We start from the raw sequence: 19,651 nt of genomic DNA on the forward strand, positions 1-19,651 counted from the left end.
AGATCCTTTTTCTCATGCATTCATAAATGAGAGTTTTGTAGGGTATAGTAATCTGGGTTGACCATGTTTTTTCTCTTAAGAGTTGGAATATGTCTTGCCATTCTCTCCTTTCCTGTAGGGTTTGTGATGAGAAGACTGGGGTGAGTTTATCTGGGTTCCCTCTGAATGTGATTTGGCATTTCTCTTGGGAACATTTTAAGATCTTTTCTTTATGTGTTACTGAGGAGAGCTTCTAGTTCTGATGTTCTTTCTTCTTCTCTTTGAGGGTTTTTTTGAGACTATCCACTGTATTGTTATATACTCTCTGAATTCTTCACATCTAAATTTCATTCTGATTTCTCTTCAATATCTCAGTTTCCTGGGAGCACATTTCATTTAGGTTGTGAATGTGTTTCTTATTGCTTCTAAGTAATCTGATGATTAGTTTTCTGAATTCTGTTTCTGGAATATCTTCAATCCCTTGCTCTTCTGCTTCTATTAATGAAGAGCAGATGTAATCTTTCATTCTAGGGCTAATACTATCTTCCTTATTTTTATTAAAATTTAACCCCTTGTTTTTCAGCACTTCCAATTTCTTTCCTCTTTAATATGTGTCTTGGTGCTTGTGGCAAGATTTCCCTCTGCTATGTGTCTACGTTGCCAGTGGAAATATGTAGTTCCACTTCTGAAAGTCCTGCTTCCTTCTGGATGGTGATGGCGGCCGATAGAAGGGCTCTGGTGCACTAAGCCCTGCCTACTTTGGCCACGCTCTGGTGTGTGAAATGAACTAGGGATTTCAGTCTTTAGAACTTCTGACTGTCATATAGCTCATGTGGTGGTGGTGGGGGAAAGTACTCTGAAATGTTGTTATCCTTGTTTCTGGGTGGCAGGTGTGCAGTGAAGTAGCCCCACATTCAATGGACATGCACACAGAAGGTAAATATAGTAGCACTGTGTTTATTTTCAGAGATGTAAACAGACACTATGGCTTCTCCCAGCTGGCTGCCAGTCTGATTGGAGGGGGAGACATAGGTGGGCAGGAGTATGCCCTAGTTCTCTGTCCTTTCCCCTAACTTCCCTCTGGGAATTTCAAACAGTTGCCCACTGCTAACTGCAGGTCTGGGGAATCATAAACTTACATCTCACCTGGTACACCCAGGGAGAGGGGATGGTGTCACATCAGTTACCCCATTTGGGTTCTTCTTCACACCTCTGCTGTGGCTCAGTGGCTGTTTGCTTCCCAGTGTGGTCCTGCTCCATCTCTGCTAGACTCCTGGGCTTCTCCACTCAAAATTCTTGTGGTTCTGTCACCAGCCTGTATCACCTTTTCTAATTAACTATTTTCCACCTTGAGACTGAGAACATCTTGTTGCTCTACCGCCATCTTGGCTCCTCTTCATTATTCTTAAAAGTGGAAAAGCATCAGAACAGGTTATTTCCAACCTCCTTTTGAGAGCTTTTTCCCCAATTGAGGTATCTTAAATTACAAATGTCCTCATCATCTCCAACACAGTAGATAGTTCCTCATAGAATTACTTCTTTCTCCCCAAACCCTCCAACAGTGTCTTCAGCTCCTATAGCCTGAGAAGCACTCGGGTGTGAGATACCATAACTTTATGGCGTTGTCTCAGAACATAGGAAAACTTCCTGAGTCATACTCAATTGTGTATGAGTAGCCATTAGCAGATGCCTTGTCTAATATCCAAGTCAATTTGTATTTGATTCCTTTGCATTTTAAAGCAATTGTGTAATACGTGTGTATGTAAATGTATTACTTTGATTATGTTTAGGAAATACAGAATGATCATTTCTCCCATGTGTTCAGTAGATGATAATCAAATCACATGTTTTCAGGTTCTTAAGTTATTTTACAGCTTTGATTAGCACTTAATAGTTTGTGATATTTTAGAGTATGTATGCAACATGTCCAGAGTACCTCAAATTATTCATAGAAAATGGAAGGCTCTTAGACAATTGAACTATTTGAACTCAATGCTTACTAAAGGCAAGGCACCAGTGGTGACTGGATGAAAAATCTGTTTATATCAAAATTATTAGACTTTCTGTTTTACAGCAGTTTAAACTTACAAAGTATTTGAGCAGAATACTAGAATTTTCTTACGTGTCCCCAACTCCTTTAGCTATCCTCTATTGATAACATCTCATGACAGTAGGATAGTAGGATAAAATGGACAATTGATGAGCCACTGTTGATTCATCACTTTGCCTAAAGTTTCTAGTTTACTTTGGTAAACTTGCTTTTTTGTTGCACAATCCACAAGTTTTGGCAGTGGAATAATGACATGTATTCTCCATGATGGTATTCTAGAGAGTATTCCTGAAAACCACTTGCACTCCAGATACATAGATATCTGTAGGGTGTTCTCCTGCCCTTGGTGGTTATCGTGCTGAGACTAGAGATGATTTCCAGCTGATTTCTCTGCTTTAGGGTAAAAATGGAGACTTTGGCACTTAGCTCCCATGGCCTCATAAGGGCTTAAATGAGAAATACCCATGGTTGTAGGTGTAAATCTTCATGGAGTTAGTGTGGATACTAGAACATTCGGGATAGATGTCATACATGGATATGTGAACACCAAGATAGATTGATGTTGATGTACTGATTAGGAATCTCTGAATTGAGAGTGATGAGTTGGGCCACAGTACTTGGGAACCTGGTACTTGTGGGTTTCTCTGTGCACAGGATTCCTATGAGATCTGTGTGGGAAACAAGGAAATGTTCTGTGCCTGCCCTGGATACTGGGTGTGTGGGGCTGCCCCTTCCTCTTTTGTCCTTTGGCGAATCTGATGCTGGAATGCTCTTGGCTAAGTGCTGACTGAGACTGGCCCCTCCAGGTTCTCACCTGACAGCCCCCATTGCACCCTGTGAGGCAGTCTATTCGTGTCATATTTAATTGCAGTTTGTCTCTAGGATCTTGCTATCCATAGACTTTGATATCATCATAGCACCTGGGGTAGAAAAGATGTGCCAAAATTAGGTTTTTCATCTTGTATTTTTCACCTGGACACAAGACCTCAGCTGCAGAGCCCCAGGGAAGAATGATTCCATACCCCATGGAAGAGGAGGTGGCTTGGCAGAAAGGAGTTAGATTGAAGAGCATTGGTTCAGCCCTCCCATCCAGTAGAAACACACACAGATGTGCATACATGAATGCAGAAAAATACAATAGGTGTGTGTACCTGCCTAGCACTGAAGGTTCCTCTACAATTGAGTTCTAGGGTTTTGTACAGATTTCCTAAATGCTTCCTTTGCTTTTTCTCATTCCCCTACTGCAGGTTCCCTTCCTTGTGTGTTCACTGGTTGATAGTTTGTGCTTTCTTGAGTTACAAAACAGCCTTCATAATGATGGAGATATGGTGATTGCTGACCCCCCCCATGTATAGATACATCACTAAGAGAAGCATCAATAATCCCATATTCATATGCCAAGTGTAAGTGTCCTTTGCTTTCTTTATATTTTCTGTGGTTGTCCTGTTAGTTATTTCTTGAGGATTCTGAAAATGGTTAGACAAATGCTTAGATAATTGGTGAGATAAAATTCTGTGTCTCTGGCCTGTCCATCCCTTACCTCACATAGAATTTGTTGATAATTTATTTGTGGTCTCGTGATCACATTTCTTTTTCACCTATCTCTGAATTGTGGGATGAGAGACTGCTTCTCCTCATAGAAGAAAAGAGAGGGTATTGTCTTCTCTTCTTCTCCACTATGATCAGCTCAGAAATCCTATAAGCCTTGGCAAAACACTGTCTCCCAACTGATACCGTGAAATGAACACCCTTGTGTTTATTTGAGCTCTTCCTCTTGCTCTGCTCAACTTTTCTGCAAGGCACTTGTTTTTGGGTCCATAGAAATGCTTTTTTTAGAAAATCCCAATGGAAAATAAAAGATAGACCAAGACAGAATATGTTTCATTACAGACGGTTAACATTTTTGTGTTCAGACAACTACTTAAATATAGATATTTCAAAATATAGGTTATTCTGACTCCTCCCTTAGGTTTTCCTTCCATAGTAAAATATGATAAATATTTTTCCTTTATGATTATTCAGGCCTAAATATATCTTTTAGGTCTAGCATAATTTAATTTGAAACCAATTTTTGAATGTTCCTCACTTTCTAACTGGCTTCTACCTTAATAATGCAGTCAGTAGGAAGAGAGTACAAAGATCTTTGATAGAAGATAGACGTTAAGGCATCGATCTTTGCATTATGATTTAAGCCAATGGATTCCAAGAATCCATAATAATGGACCACATGATTTGTGCAACCAAGCATTTCGTGTGATACAGTATTGTAGGCTTATGTCCGCAGAGCCCTCCACTTTTATGATGATGGATACTAGCCAGTTATAACAATATTATTCCCTTCACATTGATGATCTTAACAGGTGGCCTGAGTTGGTATGTGCAAATAACGCCTCACTGATACTTTTATTTATTAGTACTTGTGCTGGCCTGCTGCACCAGTGGAACAGAACCTGAAGGAGGGAGTGGCAATGAAAAGAGGGACAAAGATGCAGAGAATGGAGCCAAGACAACAAGGCTTATCAAGGCTCATTTATTCTAGTGTCTCAGTGATATTTATACATAACCAGCTACAGCTCAAAGAAGCACAAAAGATAACAACATACACACGCAGCTTATCAGGCTTCCAGTAACACAGATAATTTTAACACAGTGTTCTTGATCATCATCCTCCTTCAGGATGGGAGTATGTGACTTTTTTTTTTTGCTGGTCTATGCTTTGTTTATTGCCTTATAGAAAACATTTTACAAAATAAGAAGGTAGACGTCCCCTTTAACATCTTCATGTAAAAATTTCACAGTGCAAGAAAGTGATCACTTTTAAGTATGAAGACATCCAAAGGCAGCCAGTACTTAAGTATAGCACAGAATATTTTTTCTATCACTTTCCTAAAAATGTTGGCACATTACTCGCTTGGGTTCTAACAATTAGTGAGGGTCCACTTTCTGTCCTTTGAAACATTTTATATCCATACTGCATATTAATCCTGGTGCTCAAAACAGCTAAGAATCTTGAAAAACCTCTCAGATAGCTCAGATGGCTTGATACCAACTGGTAAAAGATATACCAGAATACTTTGCATGTAATCGTCTGTCCATTACCACAATAACCAAGTATAAAGCTTAAAAAATGCTAAAGGAAAATAATTTCACTTTTCCTTTGCAAATATCATGTCTTAGCTCTTAAGAGAGGACAAACTTTCTTGGAGGGGGAAATATTTTATAAGTAAAAATGTCAGGTTTAAGTTAGTTATTACAAATGTCTCATTTAGGAAAGAAAGTGAACATTTTGATTCAAAAGAGTCTAAAAATTTCATCATTACAAGCTTAATTTAAAGCCAAAAAATTGTAACATGTCAAACTAATATAAATCAGTATATTCTACTGTTTTTCAAAGAATCCATAATTGAGGAACAATAGCTTATGTAAGATACCTGTTTTTTTTTTTCTTTTTTGACAGGCAGAGTGGTCAGTGAGAGAGAGAGAGACAGAGAGAAAGGTCTTCCTTTGCTGTGGTTCACCCTCCAATGGCCACCATGGCTGGTGCACTGTGGCTGGCACACTGCGCTGATCGGAAGCCAGGAGCCAGGCGCTTCTCCTGGTCTCCCATGGGGTGCAGGGCCCAAGCACTTGGTTCATCCTCCACTGCACTCCCTGGCCATTGCAAAGAGCTGGCCTGGAAGAGGGGCAACCAGGACAGAATCCGGCACCCTGACTGGGTCTAAAACCCAGTGTGCCAGCGCCGCAAGGCAGAGGATTAGCCTAGTGAACCACGGTGCCGGCCTAAGATACCTGTTTCCGACATTTGGTCAGATTCACTGGTATAAGAAGCCCTAGACAAAGGATACCACCTCTGAGTTTGCAGGTCCTCATTTCTTCAGTGAGGGTGGTAGACTCTGTGCCCTTTAACAGCCCTTCCAACCTACAGGTTTATACAGAATTGTTAACCTTGTGTGATCAAAAGAAAGTGTTTCAACTCAATGTCATTTTCCAGATAAATACAGTTCTCCCATTTAAGTGGTGTGCTGTTCTTTAAATGTTTAGATTTTGCTTTAAAATTTATTTTCAGGGCATCTATCACCTTAAAAAAAGATAAGGTACAACTAACAACACAGCTCTTGCTCTAATCCTATGCAACTTTGGGTCAGGCTCTGTGTGAAAATGAGTGTGGTGCACCTGCTAGCTGCCTTGAAGACCAACAGAGCGACTATGATATATCGAAGTAATTGTAAACTACAAATTACCACATGGATGCAAAGGATTTTCATAAATCTAGGTTGACTTTTCCCTGGTTAAAGAAAAAAATCTGTATTTTAGAAAATAGGCATTCTTTGTCAATACTTAATGCATTTATGATTCTGACTCTGGTTATCTGTCTCTTTTCTTACAATCACTCTGTTCTGTCTCCAATCACTCTTCTAGTTGCACCATGCCTAGACTCAGTTTCTCTCTCCTGGAGTGCAGAAATCTGACTTTGAAATAGGTGGAAACCACCATAAAGATCGCTGTTACTTTGGCAACTACACTGTCTACACTATGCACTCTACAGAAATAGTATCATAACTAGACTAGCATCTGACTCACCTAGGAAGTGTTTTAAAACAGCTCTCTGGGCTCCTGCCCACAAGATGCTGATCCAGCAAGTCTGCAGCAGGACCTGGAGAAACTTCTTAAAAGCTGCCCAGGTGATCACCAACAGTCAACTGATTAGGTCCGTTTCAAGGATTCACTGCTCTGTCTTCAATTTCTTCTCTATAATTTTAGCAACTGCCAGGTCATGTTTAATATAAAATTTTCCCTTACATTGATCACCAGCACACTGGAAAAGATTGCCCATGATCTTGGCTTAAATCCACAGGGAACTAGTCATCACAATCTTTTACAAAAATTTAAGATTATAAATTAATTTCAGAGCTAAGCAATGCATGTAGGCAGTGAAAGGTAGCTGGTCCTAGGTTTACATGGTATATTTGTAGTTGGTCACCATCTTATTTCAGTTGTCACTACTCAATAAAGGATAGCAGGAATACCGCCAAATCACAGAAAGATGGCTAACCAACTACACTCAGTATTTATAAAATGCTTCTAGCATACATAAATTAAAAGTATTTAAAAAAAAAACACAGCTTCCTATAGAAACCCAGACATGCACACTTCTGAAGTCTCTGGAAAGAAAAAATTGACCAAAACTACAGGTGTTTAAAAGTATGCCCCATTGACTGGTAGAGTTTCATCCTTTAGGAGCTTTACCAGGCACAAGTGGAACTCAGCTTCCATTTGTTCTGCAAGAATGACATGTGAAGTATTTGGTATAATGTAGTTCTGAATGCCATCCCTTCCAAATTTAACACAAAAGCCAGTTTGTCCCCAGCTCAACTAGGCACTGTGGAATGTTCTCATGTCCTTTGGCTCTTGGCTGGGGACACACCGGTCGTCAGCTTCGTGGTTGGTGTTGTAATCCTTCCAGACAGCCTTGTTATACACAGGCAATCTTTCTATGGATTCTGTGGACAGAGCCTTAATGTAGATCACTGCATCTGTCCCATAACCCTCCAAGGAATACAGATTTAGGTCTCCCTGGAAGTACTGGGCATAAAGACGGGATATGGGCAATCCATAACCAAAACCAGCCAGGGGCACTGCGCGGGAAGTCCAGGCAAGGTAGGGGTGCAGTTGAATACATGTAGTTGTAGAGTCTGTCAATTTTCCTCAAAGGAACGCCACCTCCTCGGTCACTCATCTTCACAGTCAAATCCTCATTACCCAGTGTGACATGAACTTGAATGGGGAGGGGGGTTAAACACCTTTGTCAGCATGGTGTTCCATGGTTGCTCTCATTGCATTCTTGAAAAGTTCAAACACCATGTGATAGAGATGGGACGGTACATAAACCACTTCTATTGGCTGTCCTGGTGATTTTGCATTTAATTCTTCAAGTTCTAGTTTAGGAGAGTTAATATAATACAAGTCACACAGACGCCTAGCATTTTCATAGCCATCTTTAATAACTTCAACTACATTGTAGTTTGGATTTATGCTTCCAATGTTCGTTCTTTCTTTCTTTCTTTCTTTCTTTCTTTCTTTCTTTCTTTCTTTCTTTCTTTTGACAGGCAGAGTGAACAGTGAGAGAGAGAGACAGATAAAAAGGTCTTCCTTTGCCGTTGGTGTGCTGCGGCCAGCGCACCATGCTGATCTGATGGCAGGAGCCAGGTACTTGTCCTGGTCTCCCATGGGGTGCAGGGCCCAAGTACTTGGGCCATCCTCCACTGCACTCCCTGGGCACAGCAGAGAGCGGGCCTGGAAGAGGGGCAAATGGGACAGAATCTGGTGCCCTGACCAGGACTAGAACCCAGTGTGCCAGCGCCGCAAGGCAGAGGATTAGCCTAGTGAGCCGCAGCGCTGGCCCCAATGTGTTTTCGATGAGATGTACTTCCTTTTCCACAAAACAATAAGGGGTGCTGATTGAGCAACATTCTAATTGAAATGTGACTCATGTAGAACCGATCCAAGAAGTACTGAACATTCTGGCTGGTGACACGATCCACCCCGAAGCTCTCCTTGTATTCAATCACTCCCTGAGGCATTGTGGGAATGACGTCATTGTGGCAGTTCCTGATCTGGATCACAGTATCTGTAAAGTCATAAACAGCTTTTGCATCTTTAGCGCCTTTGTCCTTAAAATCAAGAAGCTCCTGAAGGCTCTGGATGTACCAGCTTTGCACCAACTGAACAGATGGCATCCTGAGAAGATTATCTGGAAGGAGACTTATTTCTTTCAGTATATTTGCCAATCTAATAGGCAGCTCCTGCCGCAGAAACATAAACGAAGTCTTTTCGCAAGCATTCACTGATCCGAAGTCCAGGAACTGCTTCATGGAGAGCAGGGATGGCGAGAAGCATGTAGAAGTCCACTTGGCCCAGAATGCCGCTGTCCGCCAACACTGGGCCGGAGCCGGAGCCGGAGTCCGAGGCAAGGCTGCGGTGTCTGCGGGGGCCTATGGCATGCAGCTCCGGGCCCGAGCCGGCCACGGTGACTCTGCACAGCAGCCGCGCCAGCCTCATGCCAAGCCCGGCTGGAGGAGCTGGAGCCCCAGCACCAGGTCACCACTGGGCGCCTCAGCTGGGCAGTACATAGTATGTGACTTTCTTATCCCAGCAATTCCACAAGCCAAGATTGGCCTTGACTTGTCCAAAGGCTGCCTACATCTCCTCTTTTTTATTTTATTGAGAATGGCCTCTGTCTTAGGTTGCCCTCAGTCATCTCTGTACTTACCATCATTGGTAACTGGCGACTTGGCCTAGAGCCCTGTATTAGGTTGGTACAGGATTCTGAGTGTCTTACCCAGCTCTGAGGATCATTCCAGCTAGGCATTAGGTGAGAGTCAAGGATTGATAAGATATTTGGCCAAATATCAATTATTTTCATTACAAAGGAGGTTTAGCAAGAAGTTTTAAATGATGGATCTCAGTCCATATAGACTGTAGTGAAGTTAACGTAAGTTGTAAAACACACGGAAAACTTCCCATACAAAGTAGGAAAAGCAGTAGTGGTCCAGCCAACATTAATAACCAATGGATCCTCTGAAACTCTCCAAATGATAGGGGCTTGTTAATGAACATATGCTGTATTTCACTCTTAAATTTATCAATAACAGACTCTGTATATGGCACATTGTTAGTAATGTTAAAACAACACCCCCCAGGCACAGATTCACAGCATATATGATCTTTCAACAGCAAGTGATTGATAGCTGCATGGTAGAAAAGGGTTCCTGAGCAAACGTGATCCAATTCTTCAGCTATACTGGATAGTGCAGTAGCAGTAAGATTGATTATTTTGGTCACCAGACATGCATGCCTTTGTAGTCCAGGATTATTTCCATAAGCCAATCCAGGAACTCCTACTACCGATATAGCCATGGTAAAGGCAGTGTCTTCTCTGATTAGGATGACATTGTCATCGCAGTTCTCAGGTAATGAACATTGCCGATGTCAGCATCGGGGCCACATGGCCCAATGAGCAGTTGCAGAAATTATCAAGGGCTAATGATGTAAAAGCATATTAGCTGCATTAAAAAAACCCCATCCATTAGGAGCCCACATTCCATTCCAGTACCAGATCAGGTCCATTCCATTGATTGGTGATAGGATCCGTCCATTTCACCATTGCTCTTTTTGCAGCTGTTTGTGTATGCCAGTGTCTATCAGCTACAGAACGACCATCTTTATCCAATGTGAGAAAATTTAAAATGAATAAAACATGTGAGAGCCATTTGTTAGGAGAATGGGCAGAAAGCCCAAACTTTCCCTTTTTTTATTTAAATATTGCTTTAAAGTATTATGTGTGTGTTCAACAAGGCATTGACCCTGAGGATTATAAGGAACACCAGTAACATGAGATATAAAAAAGGTTGCGCAAAAATTTTCAAAGAAGTAGAAATATAAGCAAGTCCATTATCCATCTTGATTTATTTTGGGGTTCCCAAGGAAGCAAAAGCTTACAAGCAATGGGCAATAACATGTTTTGTAGCATACCTTTATGTAAGGAAGCAAAAATAAATCCAGAACAAGTATTGGTAGAAACATGTATATACTTCTTTCTACTAAATTCCGTGAAGTGGGTGATATCCATTTGCCATCATTGACTGGGGAACAAACTGCGAGGGTTAATTCCATAATAAGGTACTGGTAACAGGATGGAGCAAGTAGAACAGGATTTTACAACTTGTTGAGCTTGTTCTTGAGCAATTTTATGTTTTAAACGTAATGTATGAGGATTTAAAGGATGTAAAGTGTGATATTATGTTGTTATTTTGATAGAATATACATGAAAAGCAGAATCTGCCAAATGATTGCCCTCTACCAAAGGTCCAGGAAGATCAGAATGTGCTCACATATGACCTATAAAGAAAGGGCAAGTACACTTTCGAATGATAGTGGAAATGTGAGAAAACAAAGTAGAAGCAGCAGAAGATTCAGGAAAAAATGAACAGGTTTATAATTGAGGAACCGATAGGAACACATATTTGATATTGATGTGTATGTTAACCACTACATCCAAAGTAGACTGCAATGCAAGTGGACCAGCAGCTAATTCAACTAGCTGTGGAGATGAAAAAGTGGTGTTCATAACAGTATGTTGATCATCATGAATTACAGAAGCTTGACCAGTGTTGAAACCGTCGGTAAATATCAAGGCAGCATTCTCTAAAGGTTGAAAACTTGTTTTTTGTGGTAATACACAGGTTGTCATAAAAACCGTGATACTTTATCTGCTGGATAGTTATTATGAACTTGTCCTGAAAAAGAAGATAATCCAAGAGGCCAATCTTTGGCGAAAGACAGGAGTCAAATCAGCTGTTTGTCAGTATATGGTTGACATACACATGTCAGCTCTATCCCAAATATCTTTCTACATTCTAATCTCCCTTTAGCTATAATCTCAGCTATTGCATTATAATATGGTATGACATTCTTTTTAGGGGTAGCCTGTAAATATATCCAAAGTAAAGGAGCTTCTTGCCCCAGCAGAGCAGAGGGTAAATAATCTGTAATCAAAATAATAAGAATTAAAGGCTGATTATAATCAATATCAGAAACAAAGCTCTGAGATAAGGCTTGTTGAACCTTTTCCAAGGCCAGCCATGCTGCAGGAGTAAGCACTCATTGGGAGGTAGGAGAACTATCTCCTTTCAGGATATCAAATGAAGGTTTAAGGTCTCCTGTTGTGAGGCAGAGATGGAGACAAAGCCAATTAATATCCCCTAGAAGTTTTTGAAAATCACTTAAAGTCCAGAAAGAATCCAACTGTAAGGTCACTTTTTGTTGAAGTATTTTTCGTGTATACAATTAGAAGCCTAGATATTGATAAGGATATTGAAGTTGCATTTTTCAGGGGCTATAATAAGACCAAAGGCAGATAACTGTTCTCTCATTTCTGTCAAACATTGTATAACCAGAGGTTCCTCGGGGCCAGATAACAAAATATCATCCATATAGTGTACAATATATAAATTGTTATATATTTCACGAATTTTTTGAAGAGCGACATCAACAAATTGTTGGCACAGAGTAGGACTATTGGCCATTCCCTGAGGTAAAACCCTCCATTGATATCTTTTCATAGATTTTTAAAAATTTACTGATGGAACGCTAAAGGCAAATCAGGGACAATCTTCTGGATGTAAAAGTATTGTATAAAAGCAATCTTTTAGATCTATTAGCGTAACATAGGCGTCTCTTAGAATAGCAGTAGGCAGTGGTAGACCTGGTTGCAAGGCCCCCATAAGTTCCATAGTAGCATTAACTGCCCTAAGGTCCTGAAGCAACCTCCATCTCCCAGATTTCTTTTTGATAACAAAAATAGGACTATTTCAAGGAGAATTAGAAGGAATTATATGTCCTGTTATCAATTATTTTTCACCAATATCTGTGTAGCAGCTGTCTTTTTCTGCAGTAAAGGCCACTGATCCACCCATACAGGATTATCCGATTTCCATTTTATTTTTTCTGCATGGGACACAGGCTGACCATTGGCCATCAAGGGAAACCCAAGCCTCTCCGTTCATGATTGACAGTTAAAGTAACTGGAGACGTGATACCTTGTTGTTGTTTGCCTAAGTTTTTACCTGGCAAATGACCTTTTGATGCATGTTAATGGTAACAGTCTCATTTGGACTACACTCTAAAGCCCCCATTTGAGTTTGAATATCATGTCCCCATAGATTAACAGGTAACCAAGCTAAAATATAGGGGCGACAGTTTCCAGCATTACCTGCTTCATCCTCCTATTCCAACAATTCAGAACTTTGTTCTAACCCCAGACTCTGACCAATATCTCATAACTGAGTCATAGTTAATTCTTTTTTCCATCGTTTAGGCCAATTTATTTGCAGAAATGACAGAAACATCAGCTCCCATATCTAGTAACCCTAAGAACAATTTAATTTAATTTAATTTAATTTAATTTAATTTCATTGAATTTCAATTGAAATTCCAGTCTGCCCTTTCTTATAAGCTGGACCCAATAAGCATCTGAAGACCCAAAACCTCCTTCCCCATGAGAGTTTGCCAATGTGGTTCCAAATAAGGCAAGAGGGCAAGAGGAAGAAGGACCAGCTGAGCAATGCACTGTCCTGGAGAAAGTGTGACAACAGTACCATTAGCTTGTGCCATAATTTTTATTTCCCCCATAAAATCTCCATCTATAACCCCAGGGAATACTTGCAATCTATTCATAATAGTACTGCTTCTTCCTAGTAGAAGCCCAAAGAATCCCTTAGGCAACAGCTCACAGATACCCATTGGGAGGGCCAGTGTTCCCATTTTGGGCATTAGGTCTGTGTAGGTGGGGGTACTGAGGTCCAGTCCTGCACTCCCCCTAGTGGCTAACTGCAAGGTACCAACTGATTTAAGGTGTTTTGTTGAACAAATGTCATGGCCCCAAAGATTTGTCAGTTCTGTCAGGCTGGGGCCTGGGGCTGGCCCTGCTCTAGTTTCCCAAACTCTGTTCTTTTAATGAATTACCTTATTTATCAGTTTTGGAGTGACATTCTTTGGCCCAATGCCTTTCCCTTTTGCACTGGGGGCAAATCCCAGGAAGATCCCTATTTTGATTTTTAACTTTCAGACAATTTTTTTCACACATGTCCATACTGCCCACATTCATATCACCCTCATTTATTGGGCATAGCTCTCCTTGCTGATTCTTGTAATGACATACCATGCAGAGAGGCAGCCATGGCTAATCTTTGAGTACAAGAAGGTCCAATGTCAGCACATAGATTAATATACCCATCCAAATCTGTCTTTTTTCTATAAGGATGAATAGCCCGCTTACACGGGACATTGGCATTTTCATAAGCCAATGGTTTTATAAAATCCACTCTTGCTTGTGGATCCCCAAAGATCTTTCCTGCTTCTTGCAACAAGAGATTAACAAAGTCAGCATATGTCTCATCAGGCCCCTGTATGGTCTTTGAAAGTGACTCTCCCTTGTTTGCTCCTTTTGAGGGGAGAGTGATCCAAGCTTGGTGTGCAGCCACAGCTGTCTCCTGAAAAACAGCAATGGGCTGTGCTATTTGAGCTAAGATATCCTCATATGCCCCTTGCCCTGCCAACATATCAAAAGTCCAGCCAACATTAGCTCCCTGAGCATTAAGTCAAGCAGTTTTGTGGCATTGATCAAAAAATTCTGACTTCTATACCAGGTAATCTCCCCCAGAAAGACATGCTCTAGCTATTGTCTTCCAACCAGCTGGTGCAAGTACCATGGATTCTAAGCTTTGTAGCAATGTCATTGTATATGGGGCTATAGGGCTGAAAGAATCACAAGCAAATTTTAATTCGTTCAACATTTTAAATGATACGGGAGTATGTTTCCTCATGTTCTGCCCATCTTGCTGATATTCCTCCACAGGGAAAGATGCAAAAATACTTCAGCCCCATCTTCTCCTGCCATTACAGCATTTTGAATAACTTGTTCAACCCCAACAAGAGGGCAATGGGAATAAGAAAGGTCTGGGGGGAAAAGTTCCTGTTGATTACGAAGACTTTGGAATTGTCTAACTAATCTTGTTTGGCCTTTTCCAATAAAACCTGTTTCTCCAATCATTCAACCTCCTCTTTCAACTGACTGATATATGGGAAGCTTCAGGCCATGGCTCCTGTCTGAAAGGACCCAGAGTGTCCCTTTCCTATGGTCCATATTCTACACTTTTCTCTTCTGGGTTTGCTAATTTCTGTGGCACGGTGTCACAAGAGAGCTGTTCTCCTGCCTCTGATATCTGACTGCGTGCCTCCTCAATTGTTTCCTGAAGATTCTGTACAGCCGATCAAACACTAGCCTTTCCTTTTTGTGCTGATAATGCTTCTTTTATCAGAGACCATAAAGAAAATATCATAACAGGAAGATCATCTTGACTGAAAGTCTGCAAATGGGTATTCAACTCTTTTTCTAATAAATCCCAATGTTCCTCATCTACAACTCCCTCCTCAGTGAACCAAGGACTAATCCTTTCCAGAGCACTGACAAATTGCTCTACAGTTTGCTCTTTAACCCCATTCCCTGCATCTGAAGTAAACCTTTAATGGCTTTAATTATCTCTCTTTTTCCTTGTGCTTGTCCCATATTGTGCTGTTGCTTACTGAGGATTATAGGTAGTGGGTACTTACCTACTCCTCCGCATTACCAAGCTTGCAGCGTCCTTCTTTTTTTTGGCATTCCTCACATAGTTCCTCCATATTCAGGTCCTTGTTCAGGCGCCACCTGTGCGGGCCTGCCACATCAGCCGAACAGAACCTGAAGGAAGGAGTAGGAATGAAAAGAGGGACAAGGGCGCAGAGAATGGACGCAAGACAAAGAGCTGATCAAGGCTCAATTATTCCAGTGTCTCAGCGATATTTATACATAACCAGCTGAAGCTCAAAGAGGCACTAAAGATAACAATATATGCAAACAACTTATCAGGCCTCCTGTAACACAGATAATTTTAACAGAGTGTTCTTGATCAACATTCTCCTTCAGGATGGGAGTATGTGACTTTCTTATCCCAGGAATTCCACAAGCCAAGATCGGCCTTGTCTTGTCCATAGGCTACCTACAGGTATGTACTGAGAGTTGCAGCCCTGGATTCAGGAAAACCCCTCTGGAAGGAAAGCCTACCTTTTGATTTGATTGCATACCTTGTCTTGATACTGAGATTTCCAATCTAACAGGTAAGTCAGTCAGTGCCTGCGTCATGGAACTTCTCCATGGAAAGAAGAAGATGTGGAATATGACTGCTGAGAAAATTCTTCCACCTTCACTTAGAAATTAATCCTTATAATCAGTAATAATTCTCAAAAGGTAAAACTTTACATGACACTCTATGTATTTATGAAGGCATGTGAAAGAATGATTGTCACAGGAAGGCTGACCATGTTGGAGTTCATGGTGAAATATATGGTAAAAAATGAATGGAATCAGAAATTGGAGAATATCCACCACATTAAACAGTGTGGGATTTCTGAGATTTGTTCCATGAAGCAGTACTTTGCTATCATCACATGTATCATAAAGATTTTACAGTTTTTCTTGTGTTGTATGAGTAGTAATTTGCACCACATATTTAGTATTATTCTAATATTTATTGCTGATAGTGAAAGGTTTTATTGTTGATAGTGAAAGTTTATGGCAGCAGAGTATAACTCGTGGGATTAGTGTAGTGTATGTACTAATTCAGTATAGGAAAATCATGTCTTGTTCTGTGTGCATGTATAAATAAAAATGTTTTCACCAAATTCAAGTGTAGCATGCTTGGAGTGAGAAAGGGCAACCCTAAACAAACTTTGTGTTATGTGAAAAACTGTCTTAGAAATCATAGAGTATATCATCCTGAGGATAATACTCATCAAATATCATGAAGAGTGCTAACCTTAAGCTTTGAGAAAGTCACTGTTGCTCTAAACATAAATCTTCAGGAATACTCATATGCTTACACATGTACACACATGTATAAAAATTATATCAAAAGAACACAGGCTCACATACATGGTAGTAAGTATGCATAGCAGGGCTTGAACCATGGCGCAGTGGGTTAATGCCCTGGCCTGAAGTGCCAGCTTCCCATATGGGCCCCGGTTCTAGTCTAGTTGCTCCTCTACTGATCCTGCTTTCTGCTATGTCCTGTGAAACAGTAGAAGATGGTCCAAGTCCTTGAGCCAATGCACACACATGAGAGACTTGGAAGAAGCTCCTGGCTCCTGGCTTCAGATCAGCATATCACCACCCACTGAAGCCATCTGGGGACTGAACCAGTAGACAGAAGTCCTCTCTCTCTGTCTCTACCTCTCTCTGTAATTCTGTCTTTAAAAAAAGAAAGTATGCATAGCAAGGTAGGTCAGTGACAGCAAATTCAACACAAGCTCTTGAAGGTAAAATGTGGACATTATAAGGAAACTGAAGTAAATAAAAATTGGAAGAATTTCAAGTTGGTGATCAGAAAACAAGCAAAATTTATGAACCTCAGGCAAGATGGAACACTATGAAAATAAGATCACACTATGTGTGTGGGTGTATGTGTGTGTGTGTGCGTATACACAAAGACAGCTGAAGAGGTCTCTGTCGATATTAAAAATAGTAATATTAGAACATATTAATCATTTAATGGTGATACATTGAAGAACACAGAAGAAATTCAGAAATTTCATGATAGAAATCTTGTCCAATACATTGAGAAATATTTGAAAAATCCAAATATCCTCACAGTTATTAAAATAATTCCCAGTACTTATATGTGTTCCACAATTTTAAGATGACTTTTACCAAACTTTCACATAGGAAAGGAACTCTTTTCTCAACTCCTGTAGAGAACAGGAAAAATGGAAAAATTCTGTTTCTTCTATAGGAACATCTTAAATTGATTGATCAAATACTGCCAGACAATTCAGAAAAAAGAAATTGTAAGACACTGTTGTTGAAATAAATTCTCACATTTGAAATCTGAAACAATGTAAATCCAACAGGATTTTTAAATAGGTTACATAATGCCAAAGTGATGTATACAATCTAATTCAGTTTATAGTCCCTGAAAAGATGTAATACTAGTTAGAATAATGGAAGAAACACACTTGATGTAATCTAACTGATCTAAGAATTGTTAAAAAGAACAAAACAACTCAAACATAACAAAAAGAAGAATCAGTTTTCATTCTTAAAGAGTATTTGCAGAATTCAATAACATAGAAGTTATGGCTGAAGATTGGACACAAAGTTGAAGAAAAAATGCAACTTCTGCAGGTAATTATCCGAGGCTTGGCTCCATGCATATTGTCAAAAAATGACATACAACTTACTAAAAAGAAAGATATACAAGTGGCATCATTTACAACTGCTACTGGGATGGTGTAATGAAATCAGGGATTCAGTAACTGAGTTAAGTAGTGCTGGAATACAAAATTAAACACACAAAACAGTTATTTTTGCTTACCAATTCTGGGAAATAAGCTGTGAAAAATGGTACATGTAATGTCTCAAACGTAGGAAATATCCCAAAGTAAGAATACAGGTTGGAAGACATCTGCATGTTCAGACATTGGACAATGATGGAGCAATGTATAGAAAAAAAGAGGATGCAGAAAGAAAATTCATGTTCACGATAAAAAGACAGAAAAGTGGAAAGATTTCAGTAGGGTACAACATGTTCTACATACTGACTTGGATTACAGGCAGCATCCTAGTGTGTTCCTTTATGGAAGCCTGCTCAAGGGTGGCAACTACTCCACTTGGTATCAAGTAGACAGCTCTTCTGCATTTTTCTAGAACTTGACCATTTGCCTTCTAATGGTGGTCTGTCCAGCAGTGCTTACCCCTAGAATGACATGATCCAGATTCTACCTTAGAGCGATGTGCCTTAGTGAGATCACTGGGTGCTTCCTGCGCATTCAAAATTCACAAAGTAAACCTCCCAGTCCATGATACTTAAAGTGGGAACAGGGGGCAGGGCTGTAACATAGTAGGTTAAGCCTCTGGCTGGGATGGTAGCATCCCAGTTGGGCAGCAGTTCCAGTCCCAGCTGCTTCACTTCCAATGCAGCTCTCTGCTGATACTTGAGAAAGCAGCAGAAGATGGCCCAAGTTTCTGAGCCCACACCATGTAGAAGACCCAGAAGAAGCTCCTAGTTACTGGCTTCAAAATGGCCCAGTTCCAGCTATTAGCATCATTTGGCATGTGAATCACTGGGTCAAAAGTTCTCTCCTTTTCTCTTTTTCCTCTCTCCATTTTTCCCCATCCCTTTTTCCCTGTCCTCCTGTCCTCCTTTCTCTCCCTCTTCCTCCTTCCTGCTTCTCCTCCTCTTTCTGAATCTGACTCTCATGTAAAGTATAAATAAATAAATAAATGCTCATTAAAACAAAGACTGCAACCCTTGGGTGGTTGAATACACCATGAAAGTACAGAGTGAATAGCACCATTAAAACAAGTCCTCATTGCAGGCATGGAAAGTCAAGACTTTCTAGCAAAAATAGACTACATGGAGGAACTCTGTGAAAACGCAACCCAATCCTTCTTCCTTGCTCTGTAGTTCCAAGGTGTAAGGCATGTAGCACCATATGGATTCTCTTCTCATTATTCATTCATTATAAAGGCAAGATCACTGGAACTGAAATTCCATATTCTTTGCATGAAAAAAATAAGTCCTGAGTTAATGTGTGAATGATATTTCTGATTATAATTTCTATCATTTATAACTAGATCATATGTTTCTGTATTAACTACATAGTACATTCTGTGAGGACAGAGGTAGGAACCATGTCCTGTACAGGAATATGGGTCATGAGGCATGGAGAATGAGAAGATGCCCCACCTTGCCTTGCTTCTTTGGTGCAAAATCTGAGGATATGGGGCTTTATGTGTGTGGTCACCAAGGGGCAAGCTGCAGAGGAGCAAAGTGTTTTCCCGCCACTGCCCCCTGTAAGCTCCTCACTGCTCTGCAGCTCAATGGGCCCTCCCAGACTCTATCCCAAGTGGTGAGACCTGGGGAAGAGAGGAGATGTGTGCGTAAGGGGGTTCCCCTGGGGTTCTCCTTGTGAATTGTGAGTAGAAAAGAGGAGGAGGGGGAGGAGATGAAGAGGACAGAGTAATTAGAG

The 19,651-nt window shown here is 40.5% G+C and overlaps 1 pseudogene; it reads right to left on the reverse strand.

Moving 5' to 3' along the window:
• Window positions 1-7,338: 7,338 nt before the first annotated feature.
• Window positions 7,339-9,088, reverse strand: LOC127489195 (pyruvate dehydrogenase (acetyl-transferring) kinase isozyme 1, mitochondrial-like; annotated as a pseudogene).
• Window positions 9,089-19,651: the final 10,563 nt, after the last annotated feature.

The sequence above is a fragment of the Oryctolagus cuniculus genome (assembly GCF_964237555.1).
Source record: "Oryctolagus cuniculus chromosome 16 unlocalized genomic scaffold, mOryCun1.1 SUPER_16_unloc_1, whole genome shotgun sequence".
NCBI lineage: Eukaryota > Metazoa > Chordata > Mammalia > Lagomorpha > Leporidae > Oryctolagus > Oryctolagus cuniculus.